The 16,079-nt window shown below is 41.3% G+C and overlaps 1 protein-coding gene across 1 annotated transcript in view; it reads right to left on the reverse strand.

The window, feature by feature from the left end:
* Nucleotides 1–8,977, reverse strand: part of LOC106560299 (BMP/retinoic acid-inducible neural-specific protein 3) — a 59,191-nt gene extending 50,214 nt beyond the window's left edge. The window contains exon 1 of the mRNA XM_014123052.2: nt 8,274–8,977. The gene's annotated coding sequence lies outside the window, so the exon portion shown is untranslated. The remainder of the gene's footprint in view (nt 1–8,273) is intronic.
* Between the last annotated feature and the right edge of the window lie 7,102 nt (nt 8,978–16,079).

The raw sequence follows: 16,079 nt of genomic DNA on the forward strand, positions 1-16,079 counted from the left end.
CACGAAGAGAGTGAAGACATTAGTAGCGTATTATAGTTACTATTATTATTCTACTATTACTCTACTAGTATTATTTTTTTTAAATGTCCTGTTTTCCTGTTCTGTCTAAAACTGTCTGAATAAAGAGCAAACTCAAACCATCAACAACAAAAAATATAGAATTGTATATTTTGTTAATAAAAATTGTTTTTTTACTGCTGTGCATGATTGCTGGTCAATTCAGTCAGAGTGTGTACAACTACAACTACTACTACTACTACTAAAGGTCTAAAGTCTGTCTCTAATGTACCTGTCTTGTTGACAGACACTTAACTTACATCCAGAGACTGTGCCATGTTTACTTCACAGTGTCAGCCCTACCGCAGTGGTTAGATATTCTCTCCCTCCACGGCTTAGAGGATATACTGTACTGTTGTACGCTTGATGAGATTTGGGAACTCCCCAACCTAATCTGTCTAAAGCATTCCACCAGCCGCATTCAGAGGGGACAGAGGGGTGAGAGAGAGAGAGAGAGCGAGGGAGAGAGAGAGAGAGAGGAAGAGGGAGAGAGAGGGAGATAAAGAGAGAGAGAGAGAGTGGGTGGGTAGGTACCGGGTGAATGCGGGAGAAGAGAGAGAGCAGTGTGTCTCAGAACATCTGTTCAGCCACTATACCCATTAGGACACCGGAGCCATACAGATGATGCGCCTTCCCTTCGCTGGCACAGCAACTATGCTAATGTACGGAATGGCTTTCACTTTTTGATATCTCCCAGCTTTGAATACATTTGAAGGCAGAGGGAGGGAGGGAGGGAGGGAGGGAGGGAGGGAGGGAGGGAGGGAGGGAGGGAGGGAGGGAGGGAGGGAAGGAAGGAAGGAAGGAAGGAAGGAAGGAAGGAGGGTGAAGACGAGGAAGGGGAGATCAGGGTGGTAGGTGGGGGGGTTGATTAAAAGAGTTTCATTAGAAGTTCATCAACAGGATCCAATTTGTAACTGGTGCACTTTGAAACTAGTCTGCGAGCCATCCCCAAAAGCATCTTCAAAGTGTGGAAACAGGAAGTGATAAACTTTACATCTTCCCCTCAGTGCTGACTAACAAGGTTTTTGGCCCTAATTAACCCACATACAGTATCTCCCCTCCCACGGTACAACTGTCAACAATACCTTTCATACAGATGCCAGGGGGGAAAGCAAAGCCTTTGTGAAATGATATTATGTCTGCATGTCCACAGCTCCTCGCCTGTAGTCGACTGTCTTACACGTAAACACACAAAGAATAGCTTCTATGTTATGCAAATGACTAGTAGGGGGTGGGGAAAGCATCATAGAGAAGATATCCCATTGAAAACATTTCAAAACCAATATAAGAAGGCAGAGAGATTCTGTTGGGGTGTTAGAAACAGTGGCAGACAGTGTCAGGTGGTGGTAGACAGAATTAAATGTAATTTCTAATCTGGCTGTCACTTTGAGTAATGGACTGTTTGAGTACAGATTGATGCTTCAGGGGACAATAGGTGACTGCCTGGCAGTGGTGTAATACAGTACGTAATCAGAGCAGCATGTTAGCTAGTGGATGCTATGTAAGCTAGCATGGACTACAGCAAGTTATTGACTGCTTGGAAGGAATAATACATGAATTGAACAAACATGTGAAGCTACTTTATGATGGTCGGTACTCTAACTTGTGTTACGCATCACAGGCTGATTCATCTTTCTGTTTGAAAAACATTAGGCACAGTTCACTGCAAAATAAAACAAACAATTTCACTGTAGTGAAAATGTACAGTTTCCCTGTTCTTCCAGCCCCCAATCAGTTTGAAATGAGCATTGACTCAACTGCACTTTATTGTCCCTCTAATCACTCCGACATCAATGCAAATGTATTCAAAACTCTAATCAAACACTTCATGAGAGCCCATGAGCTCATGTTGTGCAACATTTCTATAGGCTATGCAATTGCGGGAGAAAACAGTGATGGCCTCTATCAGCTTTCTATAGGCTTGGCCTACCATATTTATTTCTCAACTTTCCTAATATTAAGCACATTGCTTCTCTTTACAACAGGAGTATAGTCTATCTGGCTAGCATGAAAATAAACCACTAGGAAAAACGTCCTCCACTCTCGATTTATGTGCATAGATTACATGTGTTTTTTCACGCTGCCCCTGTTTTGATACAGGTGCATGATAATGGTCCATTCTAAATCCAAACAAATGTCACACATATTATTTAGTATATGTAAAGACAAGATTAAATTAAGAATAGTCTGACAGGTAACAATATTAGCTTATCACTTGTGAATGATGCCCAGCATAAGAAACAAAGCCTTTTTTTTGTGACTTGTTTGAATCATAGTCGCACACCTCATGCAGCCATACAAACTTTATTAGAACATATAGGCTATGGGCTAGGCCCTAGCCTATAGGCCTATATGTTTTAATAAGGTTGTATCACAACTAAAGTGGCCAAATAACTTCTTAAAATTAAACACATGAATCCGCTTTACAAGGGGTGTAGAGCCTAACTGGCATATATAAGCAGCGCGTGGGTTTCCAGTTTGGGGAAGATCATTTTCACCATAAAAATGCACCTTTATAATTAAAGGGTTACATTTAAAATTGCATTTCCAGTCACTTTTGATAATGGTGTTTTCCGCTAATGGAACATTCCCGCTTATAGCCTACTACCATGTGTGCATTGATGAGCTTATAATGTGAAGAAATAGCCTAATAGTTTATCAACATTTTAAGATAAACGTTCTGATCTGTTGCGTCAGTCACATTGCATAAAAAAATGTTTGATGCCAGAGGTTGTATTCACTTGGGATCTATCGCACCCCACAACTGTCCCAGACTATGTTTGGAATATTTATTTCTCGCACAGAATAGAATAGGTCAACTTTTGTACTACAGGGGATAGTAGATTGACATAGGCTAGTGCTTTTTCTGTTCGTTAGGCCTACTGATCTTGTTGGCTGACGAAAAGTTAATGTGGACAGTTCTTCCAGTATCTTCAATATGTACCTCGGAATTGGAGAAGGACATGCGCGGTGGCGTCCCCGGTGTGTCTGTCTTAACTAGTAGCCTGTGAGAAAGACCTGATCACGTGACGCAGAGCCGTGAGTGAGAGACACCTCGGATTGCACAACACACTTAAGAGAAGGGCAAAACGCAGCACTCCGGGCCGCAAAAGGCATGGATTTTTTTAGGGTGTATTACGGACACAAAGGGTATGACGTGGTAAAATTCGAGGCATTATCAAGTGCTTGTCAAATTGTGAATGGGAGACTATTGGAGTGTGTACGGCCTGCGCAAAATACAAAGCAGAGCTCATGCCTTCCAATCAACTTTTTAGAATCATCCTTAGAGTCTCATCATGCAGTCTTACAATGTATTAAAAATCAAAACATATAGCCCAACATTTGTAGAACAATTAAAGCTACATTAATAGCTATATATTAAGCATACAGGATTAACTATTTATTTGTTAACCGCTCAACATAGAATAGCTGCATGTGCTCACTCCCTCAAATCGGTTGGAGAAAGTATTGATATTTTATTCAGCTTTGCTCAATTGTATTCTTCATAATATAAAATAATGCCACGGAATTATAAGCAAATCTTGTCTGATAAATGAACTTGTGTAGCCCACAGCCATTTGGTGTAGCCACATCAGGACCTAACATAAGGACAACTCAGAGTATGCTATTCTGTTCTTCTGAAATAGTCTACATTTTCTTCATATCATGCTTCTTTAGACCTGTCTAAAATAAATAATGGATTTATTGTGAAGGTGTAGGCTATATTATATGGATTTATTAGACTTTTTACAATGGCTTTGTTGGGTTCTAATTCTCATAGTAAATAACTCAACAGACATTATGAAAGCTTAACCAAGTTTAATTCTTCCCAGAGGGTCAATACACCTGCATTCAGACAAAACATGTTTCCACCAACATAAGTATATATACTCCAATTTAGGCACTCCTCCTTCTCTCCAATCCTTACATCTTTTATGGTTAGACAGGAAGATGAAGTAATAGGGTAATAAACCCTAATTTCACCCTCAAGGGGATCTGACCTGACCTCAACCCCTCATTTGCCTAATCCACAGATGTCCATCCGTATCCCCTATAGCCATCCTGTGACTTCCTCCCTTCTACCCAACACATTCCAAAGCCATCTGGCTCCTACATATAACCATTCATTTCTGATGTAAAAAAAAACATTCTCCATCACCCCTCAGACACTATAGTCTTACTTCTGATGTATCATGTCTCTAGGATAGCAATGTTCCAAGTTTAACCCAAAATCCAACAGCTTGTAGGTGTGGAAGCCAGGAGATGCTAAATGTGTTTATGTTAATTACGGTCAATTACCGTGAGACAGACAGTTATTTGCTTGACAATCACCGGTTGACGAAATTTTGTGACCGCCACAAACCTAGTTTGGGGGATTAAAGATTTGAATTGTATCTAATCAATTAGCGGAGTGTGTGTGTGTGTGTGTGTGTGTGTGTGTGTGTGTGTGTGTGTGTGGTGGGTTCAGTGAAGTAGAGTACTTTTCCTTTCCTCGTTGAATAAAAAAAAACATAAAAAGCCCACTTCGCTAGTCAGTTCTGGGAAAGCAATGGTAAAAAAACGAGTCTTAATTATGGCTATCCAGCTCGTAAAGTTCTCACTTGTACATTTTTATTTGGCTGCATATCACTGGGAGGCGGAGTGAGCAAAAGCCGTTATAAATCTGAGTAAAGCACACATAGGCCTCTTCTGAAAACGAGTCTCCAGGTACAAGCATGCCCAAAAGGTGCCTCCTGAATAAAGAGCATTAGTTCTGCTGAGTTAATAGCTGTAAATAGTAAAGAGAAAACTGGCTAACAGGTATTCCCTTTACGGTACCTGAGCTAGTGTGTGTGTGTGGAGAGAGTAATAACATTGTCTATCTACGACTGTACACTCCTTTATAGTATCTCTATCTCTTGTGGGATCAATGTGTGTGTGTGTGTGTGTGTGTGTGTGTGTGTGTGTGTGTGTGTGTGTGTGTGTGTGTGTGTGTGTGTGTGTGTGTGTGTGTGTGTGTGTGTGTGTGTGTGTGTGTGTGTGTGTGTGTGTGTGTGTGTGTGTGTGTGTGTGAGTGAGAGTGAGAGAGATGAAGAAAAATGGCAAGAGATAGACAGAGAGAGGGCATGACATTTTTGTTATATACCAACAATGACAGCATTTTCAAGAACACATGCTGCTTGTCTTTCTCACTCATTTCTAATATGATTGTGTTTGTGTTATTGAGGGGAGGTTTGTGAGTGTGTATGAGTCCACAGGATGTGTTCCACCACTGCCTTGTATCAAATATTTTCAATTATCAAGCATTCCTGGAAGTATCTTTTTTTAATGCCCTAATCAGTCAACCTATCTCTCTGTGACCTGCTCAGCTCTCCTTAACTCTCTTCTCTCCCCTTTTCCTCTTTCCTCCCTTTGTCTCCTTCCTTCACTTCTTCTTTGTTGTCCTTCTTTTTCTTTTCCTGTTTCTTTCTCTCCCTTATCTTTTGTCCTTTCTTTCATTCTCTCTCCTCTCTATCTATCCGTCAGACTCAGTTCCGAATCAGGGCCGCTGCACCAGTGATCCACCAGTTTGCTCAATATCATAAAATAATGGGTGGTGGGTATTCACCACAAAGCCCCTGTTCCTGCCAAGACGTGCCTGACTTCTGCCTGTTTGTCCACTCTCTCTCTCTTCCCTTATATCTCTTTCTTTAAGTCTCTTCAATTCTCTCTCTTTTTTCTTGTCAATATTTCTCTCTTTTCTTCTGTCTCCCCTATTAATATTTGATGTGATAAAATTGCTGCAGCAGTGTTCCATGTGTGACTCATTCATTAATGTGGGTGCTTGATAGCAGCAGGCCCTTCCTCTATCTTAAAGACTATGTTGATCCTTTAAGGAAGAGGCCCCATTGAAGCGTCACAGTCGTTTGAACACGAGGGCATCTCACTGACTCCTGTCTCATCTGATCTATGTCCACATCTCACAGTAGGAGCAGATAAATAGGTCATTGAGAAAGCCGCAGCAGTTATTGATGTCTTGTGTTTGTGTCGTGTGTGTGTGTGTGTATGTGTGTGTGTGGGAGATGGGTTAAGGCGGGAGGCGGTGAGAGGGAGATATAGGGAGAGAGAGGAGATATAGGGAGAAGGGTAGAGAGAGAGAGTGATGGGGAGTGAGAGTTTTAGGTTGTTGTCAGTGTACAGTACATAAAGGTGCATACCAATTGCGTACATGTCTGTGTGTGAGCAAAGAAGACCAGAAGACAGATCGTGTGTGTGTGTGTGTGTGTGTGTGTGTGTGTGTGTGTGTGTGTGTGTGTGTGTGTGTGTGTGTGTGTGTGTGTGTGTGTGTGTGTGTGTGTGTGTGTGTGTGTGTGTGTGTGTGTGTGTGTGTGCGTGTGAGCGTTTGTGCGTGTGAGTGATTGAGTGAGTGAGCGTGTGTGCAAGTGTGCATGTGTAAATGCATGTTGCTTTGTGTGAAAGTGAATGTGTGCATGTGTGTGTGAGTGTGCATGTGGGAGTACATGCATGTCTGCACTTATCAAGGTGTTTGTGAATGTGTGTATGTATTTGTGTGTATTTGTGTTTGTGTGTGCTTTGGTATGCTCTCAGTCTCCAGTCTGCGTTGTTTCTATTCTGCTGCAGCCAAGACCTCTATAGAGCAGTGAGGACATAGTCAGACAGAGCCAGTATTTCATGTTGATGGGGTACAGCTGGGCCACCAAACACTCTCACAATATACCACAGGACATGAATGCAGCATTCAGCTCTTCAGTCTGCCCGTGGCAATGGACTCACTATGCATGCAGTCTCTGGAGATACATTTCTCCAAGGCCTCCACAAAGGAACAAGAGATTGAACCCTTTGCTCATTTCATTTTAGGGAGCTGGGTATGCACCGATCTTTTGGATACGTTATATGAACACTTATACTCACATGCACACTCTTTCATGCACGCACACACTCCTCTAGGGTTTTGGCTCTCGGGCTTCCTGAGCTAACGGCTTACGTGAGAGACTCACAGACTATGGCAGTACTCACTCCCTCCTATTATAGTGATAAACAACAGCCTTCATAAGCTTACCCAATGGAGCCTTAACCAGAGACATCCATACATCTCTATTATAGATATATCTCTACAATATCTCAAGAGATGATTCATCAAAGTCCACCAAGTCCATATTTTTTCATAGTCTCTCCAAAGGCATAGATAAACTATATCATTCAAAGTCCATTGAAACAAAACTCGCAGACCATTGCTAGATAGAGTGACTGTCTATTATTTTGGTATGTTTACCGAACATGGATTTATGTTACAACAACTCAGGAGTAGGAGAAGCTAGATATGCAACAGCATGAAGTATACAGTATTTAGATTTAGTATAATTTTCTGTAAGGGATCAAAAAGACTGTATAAACCATTTCATTAAATCAAAATACTCTAACTCCATAAAAAACATAAAAGCCTCTATTCAAATGTAGCACAAACGGATGACGTTATGTCATTGTGGGTTACTGGGTTCATTCAATTTAACAAACCCAAGATATTCCATTTCGACTTAGGAGCAACTTTGTACAGTCTGGTTTGGGCATACAGGCTTTTCATTACATCCTTTCCTGCATTCAAAACCTGCCTTGATTCCCATTTCCCAAGCCTTTAAGAGGCTCGAGGGTGAAATGTATAATTATGAAATCAGAGGGAAAATTGTTTGTGGATGGCTGGAAGCGGATGGTTCTACTTGACTGACTGGCTGGCACTTGGCTTGGCAGACCTGCTCACAGCACATCAGCATTACAGATCTGAACCCCAGTTCTGCTCTGCTCTGCTGGCAAGCCCATACCACCCTCAGGAATTCAGACTGGGCGTCACGGTGGCAATGGGAAAAAAGGGGAGCGAGGGAGAGGAAGGGGGAAATGGGGAGAAGGGTAGAGAGAAAGATATATATATATATATATATATATATATATATATATATTTTGTGTGTGTGTGTGTGTGTGTGTGTGAGAGAGAGAGAGAGAGAGAGAGAGTTTCAGAAAGTGAGAGACAGGTATGAGAGTATGTCATATGTATGCTTCACCTGGGTTTACACAGCAGTTGTATATATGCTACCTCTGGCATTCAGTTATACCCAATATGTCCCTGCATTGTGTGACAGTGTCCATGCAACTTCAGGAGAATGCAAACCATTACACAACAAAAAACATGCTCCATTCAGGCTTACAAACAAAAGGTATTATAAAAGATAGATATCTCAACTCACCGCGATTCAGAACATCGGACAAAGTTCAATTCAGCATCTTCAAATATTTTGCTGAATCAACGGATATGTCCCTAGAACTGCCAACATTGTTGAAAACCTAATTTCACGTTGATCGGAGTGAATTAGTTCACACTTGCACAAGACCAACAAAACTCCACAACATCCAAAGAGAGATAGAGGGGAAACGATTCGGCGAGAGTCGGGGCAGCTCTACGCCTCAGCAATCCTTCCTATCGCTCCAGCCCACTGAGGAAGTTCGAAGCAAAACGCTTTTCATTATGGAGCAAAGGGACAATGATAAGCAAAGGCTTTGACCTTTCAAGGGATAATTACTTTAAAAAATGAAAGCATCGACCGAGAGTGCGGGGTAAAGAAAGAGGAGTAGAGAGAGAGAGAGAACTCGCAAATGTGCTTCTTGATGTGGGAACGCGTGCGAGCCTCCCGTTACAGAAACACCAGCGGGCGACTGACGGGAGGGCAGATGCGGCGGAATGCAGTTCGGTAATGCTTCACGGGATGTTTAAGTGCCTCTGGCCGGTGGTTAAATATTCCTTTATAAAGTCCGCGCCATCACCGCGCTCTGCTTGACCCGCCTACTCCGCAGCGGCGACAGAGTGGGGGACACACATTTCAATAGGTGGGCGCTGGCAAGCACCAGACACGGGCTTCTTTAGCTCTCTATCCCTTTTCCCCCTCTCCCACTCAGTCACATGTTTAAAACACAAGTAGCCCTCTGTAATAGCTGCAAAAGGAGGATAGCCTATACTTAAGACCGCTGACGTGGCAGGAATGATAACAAGTGCTTTGGAGACAGCTTTGACGCAGGCACCACTGATATGCAATGGCCAGGATATGGGAAATTGCTTACAGATTATGGATTCCTGGATTTATGTCTGGAGATATTTGATGTTTTATTTGCTCGTGACTTTTTGGATCTATAATTCATTTGATGTCTCTCTGGAGGGCAGATTAATACATTTGAAGAGGCTAATATATCTCACCAAAATAAATACCTGTAGGCTAATGCAGTCTCTGCGCCATTAGTTTAGTCTTCATACCTGTCTGACTGTCATACTTAGCTCTGTCTGTCTGAGTAGGGGACGGGAGGGGAGTGTGGAGAATGGTTCAGTGCCTGATTCTCTTCTCTCCTGTCTTCAGCCCCCATATGTATGTGCATAAGGAATGCGTCATAGCACTGCAAAGGCAGATAATTGAGTCACCAGCTGAGACTCCATACAATGAATGAATGCTGGCATCTAACAGTGAATATGAAGGTGTACATTGAGACACAATAATCAGAATTTATGATATCAGTGATCATGTGTTTAGTTTCTAACCTAAGCTAAGGGACCAAAACTCCAAAACCTCAGTAAATAACCCTTCCTGCTTCCTTGAAGTAGGCCTATTCACGGATCTATGCGTGATTGGAAAAGTGATGCAGAGGATTCCATTTTACTGCTCACATCAATCCAATATGGTCAGCTCTGTGGTTTTGGTGGTAGAAAGAAAGAAGCCAAAGTGAGTGGCCATGTCTGAAGTCTGTTTTGCCTACTACTAAAACGACATACTGTGTACTAATACTACATACTATTTAGAAAGTACCGTTCCGTAAAAAATGAAGTAAGCGACACATCAACTCCCTAGACTCACTATAAGAATGCTTCATCTAATTCGCAACTGCGTTGTTTCCTGCCATTCGTTTATTTTTCTACAGCCCTTCACCTGAGCTGATTATCAGCTGTTGTCAAACACACATGGGTCAGAAAAGACGATACTTTCTCAATATATGCATTTTTTTGTTTACAATCAAGCGTCAAGTTCGACTGATGCGCGTACTTGCTCGCAAAAAAAACCTGTAGCAGATAGCTAGCTATACGCTGTCCGGACCTTGAACAACTTAGCAGTGAGTGAGTGATGATCATGAAAACACACAAAAAGACTGATGGCTGTAGCTATGCTCAACAAGTATATTATTATTCTGGCTTTATCTAGCTCTATTTGTGATATTTTACCTTGCCTGACTGGTAATCAATCATCTGATGACATCTGGGATGTTGTAGAAGATAACCATCTGAATAGCATACTTGTTTGCTAACTTTAATGATCTGCATTTGAAGTCAGACGTTCATGAGGCAGCCTGGAAATGCATCTATAGCAAGTAGAGAATTCTACTAGATGAAAAGCCAAATGAGTATGACATCCTGCCATTTAAAGCAAATTCAATTAAAACAATTCCACATACCATAAAACATTATATTTTCGCATACCCAAAAAGCCTATTTAGAGCGAAAGTACAGCTATTCGTACATGGTCAGAGTTTCCTCAGTGATATGGTATGGGAGCTGTCCATGGTGCTGAACTTCCTGTAAATAAGCCTCAACGAATAACTCCACTAACGTCAGTGGCTTGCAGACTCCATCTGTGGCTTCTAGAGGCTCACAGACTGTGGTATGGTAGTTTATGTGAGCTGTCCACAGTGCTGAACACATATCAACCTCAATGAATAAGCCTTCAACTTGCCATCATTTCCATGATGATATCTTTGTGTAGTTTCCCCAGTGTGGGAGATGGTCCTCAGTGCTATAGCATTTGAGCTGTCCTTGGTGCTGAAAACTGTAACAAAAAATCTCAGTGAATAACCCTTCAGCATGGCATCATTTCCCTAGGGATCTGTGTGGTAGAGTCTTCATCAGGGGTATAAGTGCATATCAAGACTACTCTGACACACTCTGTTCTTGGATAATTGGCACTCATCTGTTTGCTCCATTAGGTGTTACTTTGGCAATAGCTTCTCTTCCTGGGGCCCACAGAAAACACAGAAAACAATAATACACACATAAGCATAGGTATTGTAGAAGTAACCACATAGAGTTTCTAACACAGATATGATGACTATAATGTTTAGAATATTAATATGGTATACTATCATTTACATTTTCACAATGTAGATCCACGCTGACACGCCACACAGAAATGCACTGTGGCCCATGGGTGTTTCTTAGTTATTGGTTATTATCTTATTATCTTAGTTATTGGTTTGTATCGGGTCACTAATGATAGAGCAGCCCAGTGTAATGTTGTTGCTGACTGTATTACCTGTCATATTATAGATCTGGATACAATGTACTGGAGAGAAAATAAGTTCCCAGAAGACCACAATACATTAAAAAAAATGTTTTTAAAGTCTACCTTTGCACAGTGTTTTTATTGAAGAGATAAAAATCACTTAGTCATATTTTTCAGTAAAAATTACTTATCACCATAACAAAAATTTCAAGTAAAGTGCTCTCCATTTGAAATCTGACACCACCTCCTCCTTCAGTCCTGACCCATTAAATACTTTAATTCCTTTGATTTCATTATCAACCTGAAATTAGCCCTATTAGCATATTAATGAGTGTTGTTCCTGAAATGGATCTCCTCTGAGGGACCATGGTGGGATGTTGTAGAAGATAACCATCTGAATAGCATACTTGAGGCAGGAGGCAGGAGAAGCTCAGTGGGTTTCCTGTTGCATAGTGTGGGTCTGGAACAGAGTCGTGAGACAGGCTGGGGGTGGGGGACTAATTCACACCTTAACCACAGTCTCAATCACAGACCAGAATAGTCCGAACGGAAGAGATTCGGGAGAGAGTCGTGCTAACCTAGCTTCGCCGTCCTATTGGTTGACTGTTATCATAGGTGCATGAACAGCTGTTCCTGTCCCTGTTCTGTCTTAATGTTTGCCGTAGAAAACTTTAAGCAGAGTGATGTTTAAGGGACAGGGAAAAAGTTATATTTATGGCTCTTTTTTGACTGCAGCAAACTATAATGTATCATCTGATTTGTTATATATTTTTTCTCATTCTTCCCACCACCTCATCAGATCCCTGTAGCCGTCATTCTCTGCAACCTCTTTCTAAGCACCAAAGGCCCTGAGGATCATCTCTCCAGAGTCTGGAAACTCTCTCCCAATCTGAAGACTAATGCCACCTGAATCCCCATGTAATTTGACCTCAGCCTCCTTCTATATCCCTCCATGAAGAGCAGAGGACAGTTGATTCAGATAACTCCATTCCATGGGGCCTGGTGGAAAATGAATCCAGGGCGCTTCCACTAAGAGCTCATTCTTTTGAGCTCCATTTCTCTGGTTATCACTTTGCAGAATGGTATCAGGCCGGCGGTTATCTCTGCTATATTTAAAACAGGTGGGATTATATTCATTCCTTCCATTGGTGCGGAGGAGGAACACACCATACCTCATACAGATGAATTATCTCTGTCGCCAACCATGTTCTCTTCCTATCTAATAGTGGGGTACAGATTATGCATTCAAACGTAAGCAGTCACAGGCGGTACATATCATTTTTGGATTATGGTGCTTATCAATTCATGCATACTGTTGGGAAAAGGAAAAAGTTCAGAACTATTTTGAAACCTCTGAACTATTGAGATACTGGGATAAATGCAGCTAACTCCTTTATATTTTTATTTTGAATTCATTCAAACAGCAATAATTTTTTTCATTGGGCAGTTTATTTTAAGGAATACTGAAGGTTGTTTCTGTATGAACACGGAAATGGATTTTGCTATATAGATTAAGGCATATTGATTAATCATCAAATCATATTATGCTTAATACCTATAAGTACACCATTATGGATTTGTGGTATCGTGCAATATTCAAATTTATTTTGGAGGTGTAGTTACTTAACAAGACCAAAGACATTCTGCTATTTTGAACATAGAGGATAGTGTTAAAATACTTTTCAACCTTTCTTCAATTTGATCACAATTTTCCATCGTAAAATTGCAGTTGTGTTCCCCAATGCCCCCATCAAAACTGGCATTAGACCATAAAAATCTAACTAGTTCCCTATTACGACATCTATCAAACCTGATCACGGACACACAAGGGAAGAGAAATCAACTTTATATCCAGAAACGGTTTCTCGCTGGCGTAATAACTGTCTGTTTGATTTGAAACAACAACGGTGGTGATACTAATCAAGGTCTTCGCTTGAGGGAATCTTCATGGTACAGGAGACTCAGTGCTTAGCAGAATGTCTGCTATTCCAGGGGGATTGTAGGAATGATAAGCCACTGGAGAGGATTAGGAAAGGTATGCTGCTTTGTCTACACTTTTAGAAAAAAGGGTTCCTAAAGGATTCTTCGGCTGTCCCCATAGAAGAACACTTTTTGGTTCCAGGAAAACCCATATGGTTCCACGTAAAACCCTTTTGGATTCCATGTAGAACCCTCTGTAGAAAGGGTCCTATATGGAACCCAAAAGGGTTCTACCTGGAACCAAAAAGGGTTCTTCAAAGGGTTATCCTATGGGGACAGCTGAAGAACACTTTTAGGTTCTAGATAGCTCCTTTTTTCTGAGCGTGTACCTCTCAGTAGGCACAGATCACATTCAGAATCTCAGCGATAATGTCCTTTTCTTTTCAACAGCATTGTCCTCCATTTTCTTTTAGCATTTCATAAGCACGGCTCTGTGAGGCTTATCAAAGCTTATTGAAGTTTTTATGTGTTGAGAATTAAATTACTTTAAGAAACACAAACAAATAAGAACAATTCTTTGGTTATCTTTTCAGGCACATTTGGAAGGATATACAATGCATTTGCGCTCTAATATTTCATGTTTTATTATGTTTTGTGCAGAGGATTTGTGCCAAAAGCCTAGAAGATGAATGGATGTAACTCCCAGATAGTATCAGGCTCTGCCCCTGTGTCAACACTGTGTAGCACACTGCTGAAGGACAGAGCCAGGTTTGAACGGAGCCTTGTATGGTTTTGTACCTTTTGTTGCCGCTCGGGAGGTGGGCCATCATTGATACGGGAGAAGCAGATAGGCAGGATATTTGTCAGCGGTGATATAGTGCTGTGAGCGAGAGAGGCCCAGCTCCTCCATAACAAATCCATCATCAGTGATGATGGGGGGATACAGTAGAAGACAGCCACAAGCTGCTACAGCACTAGGAGGCTGGAAGGCTGGATGACGGACCACACTGATGAAAGTGAAAACTGTCTTGTGTCCAGCTCAGCAACACAACCCACTCATACAGTACAGCTACAGCTTCTCTCTTTACAGGCACACACATACACACAATCAATTGTTGGAACTCTGGGAGTTCCCAACAACCTAACAAACATATCTAATTGTAGTATTTTCCCACAAGGGAGACTACTGGCATTGTGAAAGGCAGTAAAGGACTTCACGCCTCCATAAGCTAGCTTTGTATCTGAAGGATATCTTCTATACAAACAGAAAGCATGTGTGACTGATCTGGGTTCAATCCCGGGTAGTCTACACACCTCAAGACTGTGTTAGGTCAAGGCTAGCTGGGAGTTAAAGGTTAATTAGGCTGGAAGCTAGCATGAGTCTTCATGTTTCAGCAAGGTTACACCATGTTAGGGTATTACACTGAACCACCTCCACTACATATTGGTTTGAAGAAGCAGACAAGAAGGGGACAAGCTTTGAGTCATGGATGGACCATGTCTTTGAAGGACACGTCCTCCACCAACAGTTAGCTCTGGCTTGAAAAAGTAACCAACTGGGCAAAAACTGGTTGAATCAACGTTGTTTCCACTTCATTTCAACAAAATGATTCAATTTGATGACGTTGAATCAATGTGGAAAACTGATTGAAATTACAAATAATCATCAATGTAAAGGAATTCCTTTTTCTGTCACCCAACATTTAACCTAAATCCAATGACATGGTGACATTTTTTTGTTGATTTCACACTGAATTCACATTAGTTGACTAGATGTTGGAATTATGTCTCTGGCCAGTGGAAAGAGAAGGTAATATGAAGGAATGTGAAGTGACCAACTCACGTTATCCCTGTGTGTATTTCATGGCAGTTCTATGTGCCCCCAGCTGACAGGGATAATTCAGACAGGAGAAAAAGACAGCTTTGTGACTGGGTTGGGAGGAGCAGACTGGAGATAAAACATTATGACTCAGCAAAAGGTATTGCCCCATTAAAATTAAATTTACTACTGGCTTCAGACACATCTTTAGCTCGGTAAGCTGTGACTGTAGGCCTCAGTGATTGGCCATGTAGAGGACGTAACAAACTGACACAGCTTCTCTGCAATGTTGAGCCATTTATTAGACCTACCACTACTTAAGCTGTCTCAGCAATGATGGGTTTGGCGCTGGGTCGTCCACAGCTAATTTGTCTAAGGACAAAGAACTAAACTGAAAAAGTGTAGGCAAGGCTAGAGTCTGCCTCGGTTGACAAAGTGACTAGCTATCTTGGGGTGTTAAGTTTTCCCTTGAGTGCAATGCCAACACTTTAACCGCTAGGTTACCTGCTGCACTTAATGTACACTTCTGTATGATTACTGCAATTTATTTGTCCTCAGTTATTCGTGGCCAACAATCTATTCTTTGTTCTTTAACTACTGTGCTTTCAATCTATGAATAACAGACATGCCCTATTCAGATATGTGAATAAAAAACAGTTATCTTAAGTGGATAACGTGTGAAGAGGACAAAAATAATTAGACTGTAATTGCAATCACGCTTCTTGGTATTTTCATCCGCTATTGTCTCTTGGGTTAAATTTAACCAACAACTTGCAATTTGGCTGAGCAGTCTTAGTCAAAGGAAGGAATGGTTATTTTGTGAATATATGAAATTAGCGTATACTGGTAGCCTGAAATGTTAATATCTAAATAATATTCTGTCCACTTTTCACAGTTTATTCACCAAATTATCAGAACTTGGAGCTTGTATGAGTTGAAAACCAGTTTTCTTAAAGATTTAAAGAGCAGGCAAAAACACTCTGCACCAGAGGTACTCTTAA

The sequence above is a fragment of the Salmo salar genome, chromosome ssa10 (genome assembly GCF_905237065.1).
Source record: "Salmo salar chromosome ssa10, Ssal_v3.1, whole genome shotgun sequence".
Lineage (NCBI taxonomy): Eukaryota > Metazoa > Chordata > Actinopteri > Salmoniformes > Salmonidae > Salmo > Salmo salar.